At 36.1% G+C, this 15525-nt stretch overlaps 1 protein-coding gene and 1 long non-coding RNA gene across 5 annotated transcripts in view; both read right to left on the bottom strand.

Moving 5' to 3' along the window:
• The window catches only part of LOC134216389 (uncharacterized), a 320788-nt gene that overhangs the window by 246262 nt on the left and 59001 nt on the right, over positions 1–15525 (bottom strand). The window lies entirely within an intron of this gene.
• Positions 3425–7016, bottom strand: LOC134216380 (uncharacterized). 2 transcript variants are annotated; one of them, XR_009980642.1, is made up of 3 exons: positions 6865–7016; positions 3754–4173; positions 3425–3699 (listed from the first exon to the last, which is right to left on the bottom strand). It is a non-coding gene; the product is annotated as an uncharacterized LOC134216380 (long non-coding RNA). The 2 variants fall into 2 exon arrangements; XR_009980643.1 differs by lacking the exon at positions 6865–7016 and adding an exon at positions 4229–4306.

Genomic DNA, 15525 nt, shown 5'->3' with positions numbered 1-15525 from the left:
TCATTCGAAACCAGCTTGATGAATATTTTTTTATCAGCGTGGTAGAACAGGTGTAGCAAAAGTCCACGAGACGCCCCTGCGAATTTGCAATCCCCACTCCCAAGTTTTTTAACGGTCGATCGGTAGGACGCCTCCGGATATAGATTATAGTCATGGTTTGGTATTCTGATTGCTGTAAAACTCCTTTTGCTATGCCTGTAGCTTTTCTCATTTCAGTATGCACAACGAATGGAGACGCTTGGTGCATTGTAAGTGAAGTCGTTTTCCACAGAAAAGTAAAATTGCCATGCAAAAGTAAATAATATTTGTTTCCCGCCTAGTATATCATGCATTTTTTTTTTCATCTAACCTATGTAATTGTAGTTCTAGGTTGCTTTCAGAAGCGATTTATTAATACTTCGATGCTGCATGCGAAACATGGAGCGATATAGGGGGAATGACGGCTTTGGCAGGTTTTGTTCTATTATTGTCAGGGGTTTTTTTTTATGACTGATTATGATCAAATTTGGCCTAAACATTCTTTGCATATCAAAGAATATTGAAGCCAAATTTCATAAAATTCGGTCGACAAAAACCCCCCTGCCAATAATAGAACAAAACCTGCCAAAGCCGTCTTTTCCCCTACTTTTATTTCTTGGTAACTTATTTATTTAACTATAGGTAGGAAATCATCGTCACGAAACCATTATCGCTCAATACAAAACTCACTGCGTGTATGCGTAAGATTAAAAACGTATGATAATTGCAGTAAAAAATATTCTGAAAAATTTATTTAAAAATAAGTTAGCAGTTATTTTCTACATAATTTTCATCCAATTTTTTTATGAATCTAGTTTTGTCTAAGGATTCCTGCCGATTTTTTTCCTCTTCGAATTGAGTCAGAAACCTAATATTACCGTTCTTACACGCAACGAAATGTATTCTTGTTTCAACAATTACATTGTTGGTGGAATGCTAATAAGACAATTCTTTCTATATTTGTTCAGTGAATGAAAACATATGTGCAATACAAAAGGAGTTTTATTCATACGAAAGTCACAAAGAATTGATTTTCCTTTCTGTATTTAAAAAAATCAATATTTCAATTAAGCAACAACCGTACCCAAACAACTGAAGGTGAGCTGCAGCGTCAGTAAATCCACACCGCTCTTCAGTAGCTGCTGCGCCTGTGTCATACATCCGCCGTATGTCGACAAAATGCTCGCCAAATCTGACTTCAGAGTTTCCTTCACCTGTTCTAGGTTTGCAGCAAATGTATCCGGATCAAATGTCAGCTCGCTCAACTTCTTTTCCAACTTGTCGATAATATTTTGCGGAGTGTAGAACACGTTGTCGCCACGGAACACATCCAACAGGCGAAGTTCTTGTAGCAAGCCTTCTTGAACTCCTAGATTGGCGAAATATTTGCTGATCAGTTCGTTGAAGGCGTCATCCACGTTGTTGATACAGTTGGTGAAGCCGACACCGGCCAGATTGATGCTCATATCGAGGGACGTATTCAGGAATCCCAAGCACGTCTGGTCCACTGATGCTGGTTGATTTGTGATTTGGTAATGGAATCCTGTTTCATTGTTGATGGCGTCCAAAACATACGATTCCTTGATCTGAATGACATCCACGTGGAATTGTGCCACCAAGGCAGTTGTGTCGGATCGGATTTTTTCCAACTGGGTTTCCTCCGTTTGCAGCAAATCCAAGTACTTTGGGGCAACTTCTTTAAATTTGTCGATAACATCTCTCGATGATTGACGTTGGGCAATTGTGAGGCCAACAATGGCAAAGAGTAGAATAATGCTTCTCATTTTGATAGATGTGTCCAATTAAAACCATGCAACTAAATGTAGGTTCCAGCTCAACATACAGTTTTTATATGGCATAATTTTTGACAGTGCTCTGTAACAAGCAGATGGGTTTATGATATCCATCGCGCTATCTTTTCATTCAGGTTATTAAAAACAATTGTTTTATTTCGGAGAATTTCATTCATAAAAACAAGGAATTCGTGGAACATCATATGTTAGCAGGAAATGGGATTGTGTACTCTATGTAAATATGTTAGCTCAAATATATCATCCGCTACTTGTGTTGTCCTTATCTTCTTCGCAGACTACTGACTTTTAGTATTCATTAACCGATCAATTTGAGGAAGTTTATTATATAAGAAATCAAACTAAAAATCCAATATAGAAATATAATAAAGTTGAAAGTAGTGAAGCCTTCTCGCATCATGGGTGTCAAAAAAGTGATGTATGAATACATTGTATGATGATGATGTACATAATCACTGGGTAAGGTAATATCATTGTAGGTATGCCATTCAACCAGAGGAAAAATCCTAACTGCCAGAGGCAATTTAAATGTATTAATAATAACTAAAAATGTAACATAGCAAATAAGGATGATAGTGTTTAGAAAACACGGAACACCTAGTCTGATAGATGAATACATGTATTAGATAATTAACAAATAAAATTAGTTGAAAAAAAATAAATAAATAAATAAATTGTAGGTATGCCTCTAGCCAGAGGTTATTAGCGTGATTAGAAAAAAAAATAGATAAGCAGCAAGTATTGCAATCCTTGAATCCCAATACAAATCAAGTTCATCCAGGACTTTTCTCAATTGATCCTGGAAATAAAAGCTTTCAAAAAGTCAATCTACGTATCCATTGATTGTTGCCTAAAATTTTACATTCAACGCCCTGTGTACAATGCAGTACAGTGTTGCGAAACTCTTACTCGTGAGTAAAAAAATACTCACTCTTTACTCATTTTGTGAGTAATACTCAGGCCGTGAGCTACTCACTGAATACTCATACTCACGCAGTGAGTAGGACACCAAACTCGCTGCGAGTATTACTCACGCAGTGAGTAACTCACCTGTGAGTATAGACTGCGAAACTCAGACGCGAGTGAGTAAAAGTACTCTTGGTGAGTATGGTGAGTAGCGTGTAGCTAATGGAAAATTAATCTGCATGCGATATGCAAGTTAATTAAATTATGTTTATTGATTATGAGGCTTGTCATTCGTATGATGTTTGTTCCATTAATAATGACATGATTTTGTATTATTGATATTTGCGATACGACGGCTTAATTTATGTATTTTTTTTTGCTACGATGCGTGCATACTGCTTGAAAAAATATAAAAATGAGAAACAAAGCAATTTATGCTCCAATGATTTATTTTAGAGTGTTATTGATGATACACAGATGTGATTGATGGTACATTTCATGTAGCTATTGAAGAAGAAGAACTAAGGATTGATAGAACTGTTAAGCGCATGTTAACATTTAGAGCAAAATTACAAAAGCTATTATAATTCTTTTGATTCATTTATTTTGCGATTGTATAAAGTTCATTATACATATTGACTTATATGTGTAGGAAACTGTTTCAATGGATATTACAAGAGTTTTCTGAATCGATATTATTTTCTAAACAAAACATAAATAATTGCACGAATGCCAAAGTACGAAAATAAATTCAACATAAATTTTATTATTGTCGCGAGAACTGAAACCGTCTTCTTGGTATTTAATTTTTTGGTCGATGCATTTCCGGTTTGACTCCCATCCGGAGATCGATTTAGAAGTTATTCTATTTGTCATGTCAACGTCTCTCCTGTATAGATTTTCAAGAACATCCTGAAGAGCCCAAGTAAAATGATGTAAGGGATTGGAAACCGGGAACTGTAAACTGAAAAAAGTAAATACTAGAGAAACAGCAAAATTGTATTTGCCTTCAACTTACCTTATTATAGAATTCCATCTTTTTAAACTTGTTTTGGATATCGCACTTAATTGTGACAACTGTAAATCGACATTCGGTTTCTTAAAAAGTGTCTTACCGGCTACATCACGTGCGGATAATGCTACACTTATTTGCGGATGGATGATGGACAATGCAGCAAACGGAAAACTTGGTATACCGCCTTCGATTGATTAAATAGCTTTAACATTCGGCAAAGCATAAGGTCGAGTTAAACAATTCAACGCAGTTTCATCGGAAGTGGCTACTCCCGGCTGCATCATGTGACATTTTCAATCCGGCGTTGAGAAAGTGGTTCTTCTTGATGGTTCATAGTCCAATATCCATCCGTGCTCCGGACACCGTAGACGCGAGAGCGGGCGTGCGATGCTACTTTGCCTTTGTTAATCTTGTTCTCTGTTGCTGGAAATGATAAAATTCACAACACATGCTCATCTTATTTTCCGTTCTGGCTTACCTTATCGATTAGTTTTGATATCGGATCAAAAGAATTTCCTTTTTGGTGAGAAAACTGTTAAACATTATTTCTAATGAACATCATGAACATCGCTGACAAACGTACAAATTATAGAATAATTCTCGAGTACTTATTCAAAAGGACGTAAGTGATTTTGTAAACAAAGATTCAAACGTTGATTTCTCCAATCTGATAGAATTCTCACGCAAAACATTGCCAACAGATAGGAGGAGACTTCGGCTACCTATTCATGGTGTTGGTTTGTGTGGGAGTTCCATCAGATTGGACAAATCGACGTATGAATCTTTGTTTACAAAATCACATATACGTCTTTTTGAATAAGTACTTGAGAATTCTGAGGATTTAATCCTCTGTATTCAAACGAACTGTCAAACGTGTCTCCAAACGAGCATGACGTCACGATTTTAATGAAAATATTAAAGGGTGTGACCACGGCATACAAAAACAAGGCAGGCTCATCACGTATGTAAACATTCAGTTTGAATATAAACATGTGACGTCACTGCTATCTTCGCACAAGCTGGACCGAGACGATGCTCTACGGTCGCAGCATGCTTACTTTTGTACTCGATAAAACATGCGTCACATTCGAAGTGTCATTTTTCTAACGAGCCTACCTTGTTTTCTGTATACCGTGGGGTGTGACGGTAAAAAAACGAATCCAATCATGCTTTCGCTCATCTATAGATTTTACTTTCTATAATGAATCACCCACTTTGAGCTTGAGCTATTTGGTAAGCGTAGTAGCGGATACCTTCAAGCATAACTGGTACCAAATATTTTTCCCACTAAAGTTTCCCTTTCCAAGAAAACCCACGTTAGATGTGTTTCGCCATACAAAATTCTGTCGGTTAACTCATGTTGGTTATTTGCGCATATACGATAGCGCCTGGATGTGGAAGCGGCGGGTAGAAAATCAGCCACTGCCAATAATTCATTAACACTTAACGCTCAATTCGAATCCTACACGGTTTGAAATATATACCTAATATTAGATACTTTTTACACAAATCGGGGGTTTATTGTGAGAATCCAAAATTAAGTATTTTTTTCTTGAAATTAATTAAAAATAATGAATATAAGGTCAAATATACCTAATATTATATAGAAACTAATCAAAAGTTAGGTAAATTTACGTTGGGTTCCCACACTTTACTGCCTTCGTTGAGTGGTTTTGCTCTTCATTTTATGACAACATAGGGAAGAGCTGGGAGCTGCGGACTCGATCGAATCCAATTTTCAAGATATTTTGCTTGAAACTCGCAAATTTCCTCTCGGTGTTCAATGTGCACGTTACGATTTTCTCACATTGAATTATCATTGTATTTATCTTTATAGAATTAATTATAAAGATTTTCGTCAATTTACTGCATCGCATGAATTAACGTATCGAATATTTACGTATCGAATATTTAATTAATTCATACCCTCCACTTATTTTGAATCCGTCTATATATTTAAAATGACGCCAGAAAATTGAAAATGGCTTTTGATCCAAGGTCAGATAGCAGACCTCCCTGAAACCAATCGTTTCAAAGAGGGCATAATCAAATCTATGACTACCAGAGAAAAGACTATTTTCAACAATGCTGCCTACCGTTCTGCTATCTACATGGATCCCAGGTTTGTCTACAATGGTTCAAAACTCTTTACACCAAATGAACGAGAAGAAGTCATAGTAAGCTTGATTTGAAAGGAATGTTTTTGAAATGTCATACAGTTGCACCACATTTTTTGGTAGCACATAAATATTTGATTTTTTGATAATTTTGATTATTGATACTACACCGTTGTCCAGAATTATCTTTTTGGGCCGGTGGTGTCAGAAATAAAAATTGGGTTGATTATTTTAATAGGAATTAAATAGTTCAAAGGATCCGTGTTGCCAAAAACGCGAGCGCACTGTATCTCAGAAATAATAAATAAAAGTTAAGGTTTCCGATCACGCCACTGTACTAATTATTGGAAATTTTAACTTACAGACGCACTTAATTTCGATATGGAGAAAAATCAATGAGCCGAAAGTTAAACTGGAATCAACACAAGGATCTGGAACACAACATAGTGAAAAGGTGCCCTCATCGTCGCGATCATTTGATATGGATCAGTACATCAGCGACATGTTCGGTGAAGGTTCTTCTTCATCGACCAAAAGTCCTATTGATTCAATTGAACAGGCGCTGAGAGATATCCAGTACCAAAAGCGTCAATCTGCAGCTGACGGTTCTTTCAATATAATCGAATACTGGTTCAAGCACAAGATAAGAGATTCTCGGCTATGGGAAATAGCTAGAGTGGTGTACACTGCAGCATCAACACAAGTAACAGTCGAACGTGATAACTCACATTTTGGACTCATATTTACTCCGCAACGTCATTCGATCGGAGAGGAAAATCATGAAAACATCCTTCAAATACGACTAAATCCAGACTTGATTGCACAGGCCATTAGTGCCACGTTCGTTTCTAAATCCACGACAAACTAGACATTTATCTCAATCAGTTTCTGAAAATCCTACGTTACATCAATTAAAGAAAAGCGTGACGTAATGTACTATCGTCATAATGAATTTCTTTTTAATATTATATATACAGCATATATTTGAAATACCTACCTTCTGAAATCGTTACTATAAAAATGTGAAGCGAATTCTCATACACTACATCGGACAGTCGATCTTGATGTACATACGTCGTGCAATGTTATATATACAGGATATACAGTCCAGGATTTTTTCGCGTCGTATGAAAACCCTTGCGAAGTTATGTTGCATAAAAATAAAACATAAAAATAGGAATTGAACTGCGATTTTCACTTCTAGGAATATAAATATTATTCCAATTTCACAAATAAACAGCTGTCAGCTGTTGTGGCGGGTTGGCAACTATAGATAGTGCATATACCATAGATAAGCAGAGGTGTGGCTCTAGCGGATTGAAAAATCTATATATCTATATAGCTGCGCGTCAGTTCGCAATTGTAACTAAAAGTGGTAGTTTAAAAAAAGAACATCACCAGTCAAAAAAATTGCAGACTTCTGTCAAAGACAATTCCATGTTTGTCAAAAGTAATATTGCTCTGTGAGCAGGCTTGTTTAGAAATTATTGAACTGTTACTTAAGTTGTTCTAGAGGTGAGCCAGCTTAGGGCTGCAAGCTTCTTTAATAAAGAATAACAAAAAAAAAGTTTTATTCAGGAAATGATACAGAGTCTTAAGAGCCCCGCACAATAGGGCACTGCACGGGTTGCTTTATCTCTTTCTCGCTGCGAAGAAAATTAAAAGCAACAAGGCCAGTAAATGTCAAAATTTATGAAGAATGAAAGAGAGATTTTTCCATGCAGTGCCCTATGGTTACGTTTGGGTGTATTTTGACAGTTTTCCCATGGGAAAACTGTCAAAACGTACGCAAACGTATCCATTGTGCGGGCCCTTCACTGTTTATAATAATAAACAAAACACAAGAAACATCAAAATAGTTTGAATTTTATTCAAATTTAAAACTAATCAAATTCCTGTCATGTTTAATCTAGTAGGGTTTTACATGATGTCAGCCGTAATATTAATTAAACAATTTTCACCTATTTATTAAGTTTATTGTTAGGAGTTTTAGGTACACTTCAATAGTATCGTCGCGTATTCGTTAGGTCAACATTGAAAGAATAATTCTAAAAATATACAAACTTCTTTTATCAGCTTTCAATTGGTAGGGAAAAGTTTGATAAATAAATATTTTATCGAAGATAAATTATTTTATCGTCAAACGATTGTCACGATTGCAGTCAAAATATATAGGGAGTCTGTAAATATTCAGCAGAGGAAACGTAGCCTTCTATGCTTTCGCTTATCTATTGATTTTTGCTATCTATATTATTGACGTCCTAAAAGTCATTCGAAAATTACGTAACGCTAAAAATGTTAGTTTTCGCCCTCTATTCACATACTTCTTATAGACGAATCCAAGTAAAAATAAGAAGAAGACACACGACGGTGTTAACTTTGACAGATCCTACAGTACAGCATAGGGAGATAATTTTAAAATGCTTATAATAAATTCTAGACAAATTGTAATTAAAATCTGATTAATGTAGGGTACGGAAAAAGTTCTGAATTACATATTCGGAAGCTTATCTCAATTTTTTGAATATTTTCCAAAAATGTATCTATCATACAGTTCGGAACTTTTTCCGTATCATACTTCAATCAGATTTTAATTACATTTTGTCTAGAATTTATTATAAGCATTTTAAAATGATCTCCCTATGCTGAGCTGTAGGATCTGTCAAAGTTAACACCGTCGTGTGTCTTCTTCTTATTTTTACTTGGATTCGTCTATAAGAAGTATGTGAATAGAGGGCGAAAACTAACATTTTTAGCGTTACGTAATTTTCGAATGACTTTTCTGTCAAAGTTAACACCGTCGTGTGTCTTCTTCTTATTTTTACTTGGATTCGTCTATAAATAATGATACCAATTACCTACCTACTTATAACGTACTGGTAGTTTTCATACCATGGTACAATTATCTTGAAGCGAGTGCAATACCAATAATTTCCTTTATCAAAGATACTCTTGAAATTATTTTCCTGCCGCCTTGTACCATGCGTATCATGGCACGAATACCACAGGTCTGTATTAATAATAGAACCCCTTCTATAGATACGTAATTTGTGAACGCTGCAGTGTGTATGAAGCGCGACAATATGCAGGCAGACAAATGAGACTGTCCTAGGACCGTTTCCACTGGTCGCGGTCTATTCCAAATTTCGATAGCAGAATAGAGCAAATCTATTGATCTACCAGTAGTGAAAACAGCCTATTTGAATAAAATTCTACTAGCTATAGTATTGAAACGAATTCACTTTTTAATTACTTATTACATTATCAAGTTCGTAATGCTCAATCATAAAATATTTACGAACAGTGGGTACTGAATAATTCAGAGGCTCGCATATTTAAAATATGAGTTCAGGTGATAAATCTTTTTTGAATGTTGCACTACGTTTGGTTTATTATTGTGGAAAAACCGGAAAACGTTTGAAAATCGTCTTTATTTTTTTGTCCGCTGGCCGTGACCTGTATTGCTTCGGAACATGTTATTAGTTTTTATGTGGAAAAAGCTCAACTTATGTTCATACAAGTATAAGTTAAAAACGCTTATTGGTGCCTGAAATAGAATACTGTGACCTGTAGTGAATGTAGTGAAAATTCCAAATTTTAAAATGAGTGGAATAATGGGATTTGAATAGGGAGAGGGCTGTATTTTTGCCAGGGCTCAAATTTTGGCCTCACCCAGCTGCATTTATAATTTTATGTACCTATATACCTATTTGAATGAAGATGTGTTTTGCTATCTTCCTCGAAAAGATAGGTTTTTGGTTATACCAAAATATACCTACCCTGATTTATTCAGTTTAATGTTACCAAAATCAAATGGGTCAAAATATGATTCCTGAGGAAAATATAGCCTTTACTTTAATTTGAAGTTAAGATTGTGGTACTGAGCTGGTTTTTAAAATGTTTGATCAATATTATTAGGTACCTAATCAAAAATGATCTCTGGAGGGAAATTGGACAGGTAAGTTTTCAAAGTTTTCCTCTATTATATTATGCAGGGGAACGACACCCAATTTTTTCACTATGGATTTTGACAGGTTCGCCTGTTCGTGCTTTTTTGGGTGATAAATTTATCCCCCAGTGTCAAATCACCCCAATACTGATTTATTTTGCAATAGTATGTGCGCGAATTTTGAATGTTTACGTTTTTACAGGAGAATATGATGCAAAACCCCCATTTCACTCAATAATGCAACATGATACAATCATGAGAAAATAGAGAAAAAATAAACGAACTATAAATTAAAACTATTTTAGACTCGATTCCATGATTTAAACTTAAGAATGTTCAACTTATTTGCTCAATTCTTTAGAATGCTACTTGCGTAAGGCACTGTCTATGCCTTCGTTCGTTTTATATCATTTTCACCCTCACGAAAAAAAATGTTCATAAATAATATATTTATCCAAACACATACATTTTTGCCATTGTAGTTTCGAAATGTAATGTATATTTACCAGCAATGCAAGCTATACGGCACTGCATGAGACAATCATAACATGAAACTTATACTTTTCATGTCCCATATTTATATGCCCGATAAGAAATTTTGAATAGTTTGTATATGGATAACGTATGACTTTCATTAGGGATATAATAATAAATTCATTCTTGTTTCAAATGCTGTTTCCTTTCATTTTAAATCTTGAAATTATTTGCAAATCAAAGTTTGTATATAAATTGTTTATTAGTTTTTTTTTTTCATAATTTAGGCATATCTGCACAACCTTTTACGTACATGCTTTGATCATGTACGTTTACAAGCAGCGCCGCGCCATGACGTTATTGGAATAATCCGGTGATCCGTGTGATGATCCTGCTGCTCTTCGGTGTTGTTATTGATCGACCATTGTTAAGATATGCCGTTAGCAAGCACCTCGGCAAGCACCGCCTCTCACTAGTGTCATCGAGTAACTCCCGGACTCTCTGATGTCGTACCGCCGGACAGACATGTCCAACTATGCTTCTTCACCAAAAAAGCGGTCACACAATTCTACACTTCTTTCCAAAACTTGAGCTTGCTTATTACTCCGGCTTGCTATTCTTATGTTTCAACACATACTGTCGGTGGAATTGGTGGAATCCGCCACCGTGAGTCTTCATTGCATTTAAACCGTTTGACTATGACTACCATATCGGTGTTTCAGCGCAACCACAGCTCTGGCAAACTCTCAAGAGATCGCCTCTGATGGGTAACTGAAACATATAAATTTCCTTCGTATTAATAATAATATTTATAATCACATGTAAAATACAATCGCAATCAATTACCAGTTTAACTTTTTTTTTCTGCCGCTGTTTTCCTCTTGCGCAGAACAAACATCACTGATGCCGTTTTTTTCATATCCCAACCTAGTCGAAAGTATAAGTTTTGCTCAATACATTTTTGCCATTGGGCAAAACTTATACTTTTCATGCGATACGATAATATTCGATATACACACTTGAAATAAGTGTTATTCACTTTTGTTATGAGTAGTATATAATGGAAAATAAGAAATTATGTCTGGTCTCTTATGGATAACATGAATGGAATTGAATAAACAAAATAATTACATTTTTTTACGTGCTGGAAGTTGTTTGTGTTGCATTCGCAGTGCACTCGTATTGGTGACTCAGAAAAGATGTGACAAAGATGGCGTAGCTTGTCATCCCCGTGATATTATGCCTTGCTTTTGTTATCTTTGGTCATGAGTAAGAAGGATACAAAGCTATTAAAATAATTGATTTCAATATTCAAATAGTGTAGATCTTTGCTTCATTCATATAGAAAACAAGTGAATGAGGATTGACTTCTCATCCTCTTTTATTTTGATGAGGATGAAACACGATAATGTCAAGCGCCAGTGAACTTCATAGCATCTAAAGTATGTTGGAGCGTGAGAAGTAGCGTTCACTGTTTAGGAGTAAAGTTCCTGTTTCTACTCACTTCTTGCTTATGAGATAACGTATACAAGTAGCTTGATCGCTCAGTGTTTATCTGGAATATTGCTGTATTGTTCTACTCATTATTCATTAGCAGTGACCAACATGTTCATCATGGTTTCAGTGGAAGCAGAAATTTTGTTTCCTCAGAGCAATGAGAAAACTCTAAGTTCATTCATTTTTGAATGAATTTTCCAAGCCTTGCCCTGAACGCTGTTTCGAAAACAAGAAATGATGCTCTATTCTTCAAGTCTCACTAACCAATGATAACACAAGAAAGGAAAATCGTATGTACTACTATCTTCTATATCTCTACATGCAAATAGGGTAAAATGCCCAATAGCGGACCCCCTAGTAGCGGAATTTTGCTCTTCCCGTCATAAGCCTTAGAAATTTTCAACATATTAACTCTGCTTGATATCTAAAAACAAGGTCTATATCCCCTCTTTACGACACATACATAAAACACCCAAATACACGACGTTATTCGTTAAAATTAACATTTTAAAGTCTAACCGATTTTGCCCTATAGTAGACCCCCTGGGGGTCCATAATAGGAAATTGCTTCCCTATAGTCGACACTTCATTTGATTTTCATGTCCCGTTTCGGGGCGTTCTTCTTCCCTATTATGGACCCCCCAAAATATTCCTATAATGGACACTCTCGTGTTTATTTTTTATAGAATGGTAAAAAATCATCTAATTTTACTTTCCATAGAATTTCCAATGCATGTCATCAAATCATAGGACTGTAAGGTAGGTTCTCCCGATAGAATTTCATAGCAAAATGTTGACATTGTGCAGTAATAATGCAAAAATGGCTGGAGGGTCCACTATTGGTTGGGGATCCACTATTGGGCACTTTACCCTACAACGGAAAAACTATGCTCAGGGTGTCGAGAATGTTTCTCACTCGAAGACATCCTAGACCGGTTGGAGAATCAAAATTGCATTCTCCTGAGTGGTAATCCTACGCCTTTGCTCACAAGGCTTAGGGAAGAACCATTAAGTACGTCACGCAAAAATTTGCGATTTCAACCTCCCTCTCCCTTCGTCACGCTTTTTGTAACAAACATTTAATTTTTTTGTATGAATCGTAACGCTGCTCTGAACCACACAACCCCTCCCCCCCCTCACCCTTGATGTGTGACGTTATTTGTGAATGGTTACTTACTGGAGACTCTATGCACCTCTATCATCACACTTTAATAAACGATTTTAATAGCGTCTTGGGAAATGAGAAATCAGTTATAAAGTAACATCTTAGTTAAACTCTCGTCATTGGGGTCGTACAGTTATTACGTAAGCCCTTACGACGTATGGAATTTCTCAGGTTTTTTTTAACCCCCCTCCACCATGTAAGATTTTTTCATACAAATGATTCATAACACTGAAGACGGCCTCACAGTTGAGGTCTAAATACGTATCTGTAAAGATAACAAAACGCAGTGGAATTACATGGAAAGTATTAAACTCGTCTTAGACAGTTGAAGACATTCCACTAAAAGTGCCTAAATAATTTTTCTACAAATGAATGTTTATTGATATGGTACGAAATAAAACGTCAGACCCTCCTCCCCATAGGCACCAAAACCAAAACCAAAAGTAACGACCTTTGTTAATCTTCACTATATCAGAACATTCCTTCTGAACCGTTTTGACATGAATGATTAAAACAAAAAAAATGTTCCTTTTAGTGATTTCGAAGTTTATGACGGAAATACGTTTGCTTACCGCTGAGAAGCGATAATTAATAAGTTACAATTACAAAAAATCCCCATGATTCAAGTGGGCATCTCAGTCAAACATTTCTTTGTTTGAGTTCGAGTACATCTCACCTATTTTTGTTTTTGGATAATTTTTTTTAATCTAGTTATAGTGTAGAATGCGTTTACCTTTTGATTCATTTTTGAAAACATTAATTAGAGTATAGAAGGAAAATGTCTAATATTCAAAAACACTAGTGTGCAACAAAATGTAGTTCTGAAAACAAATCGCGCCAGAATCCAAATTTGAAAATAGTTCAGAACAAGCTTTAGAAGTAAAAATCTTAACGATGTAGTAGAACCAGCCATAAGCAGATATCATTTTTTATCGCTGCTGTATTGCATTAGATGTACAATATAATTTTCAGTTGTGCTGGTCAACTATTTTTCAGATCAAAACATGATGTGATAGCAATGGCGGCTTTGTTAGTATTGTTCTTCAACGATATGGCGTTAGTCCTTATAAATCTATAATAAATACCCTTTTATGGTACATTTCTAGCAGGCATATTAGGTTTGTCCTACTGTGAGATTCTACAACATCCAACCTTTAGTGTTTCAACAGGTTATAAATATTTGGCATTATTAGTTACAACTGAGGTAAATTAGCTTACATTCTTTAAAATATTATGTCATGTGAGTAAAAATTACTCACGAGTGAGTAATTGAATTGGTTATACTCACTCGTGAGTATGAGCATTGCAATCCATACTCACGCGTGAGTATACTCACAGTGAGTTCGAAACTGAATACTCATACTCGTGAGTGAGTGAGTAGGTTTCAAGTACTGCTCACTCATTTCTCAACACTGATGCAGTAGAGTATAGCGTTTACAATGTATTGACATAGAATACACAATATATTTGATACTTTTTCTTGGCAACATCCGCTGTTCCTCGAATGTCTTATTTTCATGAATGAAATTCTCCGCAGTTTACCTAAACAAAAAGATAACGCGAGGGAGATTATAAACTCATCTGGTTGTAAATAACACAATACTGCCAAAAACTCGTAGCATATAAAAGTTGGATATTGTGGCCAGACCTTCATTCAGTTGCGTGGTTTATTCTTAGCACACCTCAACCAAAATGAAAAGCATTATTCTACTCTTTGCCATCTTTGGCCTTACACTGGCCCAGCGTCAATCATCGAGAGATGTTATCGACAAGTTCAAAGAGGTTGCCCCGAAGTACTTGGATTTGCTGCAAACGGAGGAAACCCAGTTGGAGAAAATTCGATCCGATACGACTGCCTTGGTGGCCCAGTTCCACGTGGATGTCATTCAGATCAAGGAAACCTACGTTTTGGACGCCATAAACAACGAAACAGGACTCCTTTACCAAATCACGAATCAACCAGCGTCGGTGGACCGAACGTGCTTGGGTTTCTTGAATATATCGCTCGATATGAGCATCAATCTCGCCGGTGTCGGGTTCACCAACTGTATCAACAACGTGGATGACGCCTTCAATGAACTGATCAGCAAATATTTCGCCGATCTGGGAGTCCAAGAAGGCTTGCTACAAGAGCTTCGCCTGCTGGATGTGTTCCGTGGCGACAACGTGTTCTACACTCCGCAAAATATCATCGACAAGTTGGAAAAGAAGTTGACTGGACTGGTTGCTGATCCGGATACGTTTGCTGCTAACCTGGAACAGGTGAAGGAAACTCTGAAGACTGATTTGGCAAGCATTTTGTCGACATACGGCGGATGTATGACCCAGGCACAGCAGTTGCTGAAGAGCGGTGTGGATTTACTGACGCTGCAGCTCACGTTCAGTTGTTTGGGTACGATTATTGGTTAATTGGCATTAGATTTTGGTTAATAAATGTAAAGAGATAAATGATAGCTTTGGAATATTTTTATCAATAAACGCTTCTGAAATGCATTTGTTTATTCATATATCGAATGACCATGGAAATAAATACCAATTCTGCATAAATTCTGCGAAAATTTTACGACCATTTC

Source organism: Armigeres subalbatus, chromosome 2 (assembly GCF_024139115.2).
Source record: "Armigeres subalbatus isolate Guangzhou_Male chromosome 2, GZ_Asu_2, whole genome shotgun sequence".
Lineage (NCBI taxonomy): Eukaryota > Metazoa > Arthropoda > Insecta > Diptera > Culicidae > Armigeres > Armigeres subalbatus.
Note: the sequence above shows the minus strand (reverse complement) of the source record. Positions and strands in the feature narration are given on the sequence as shown.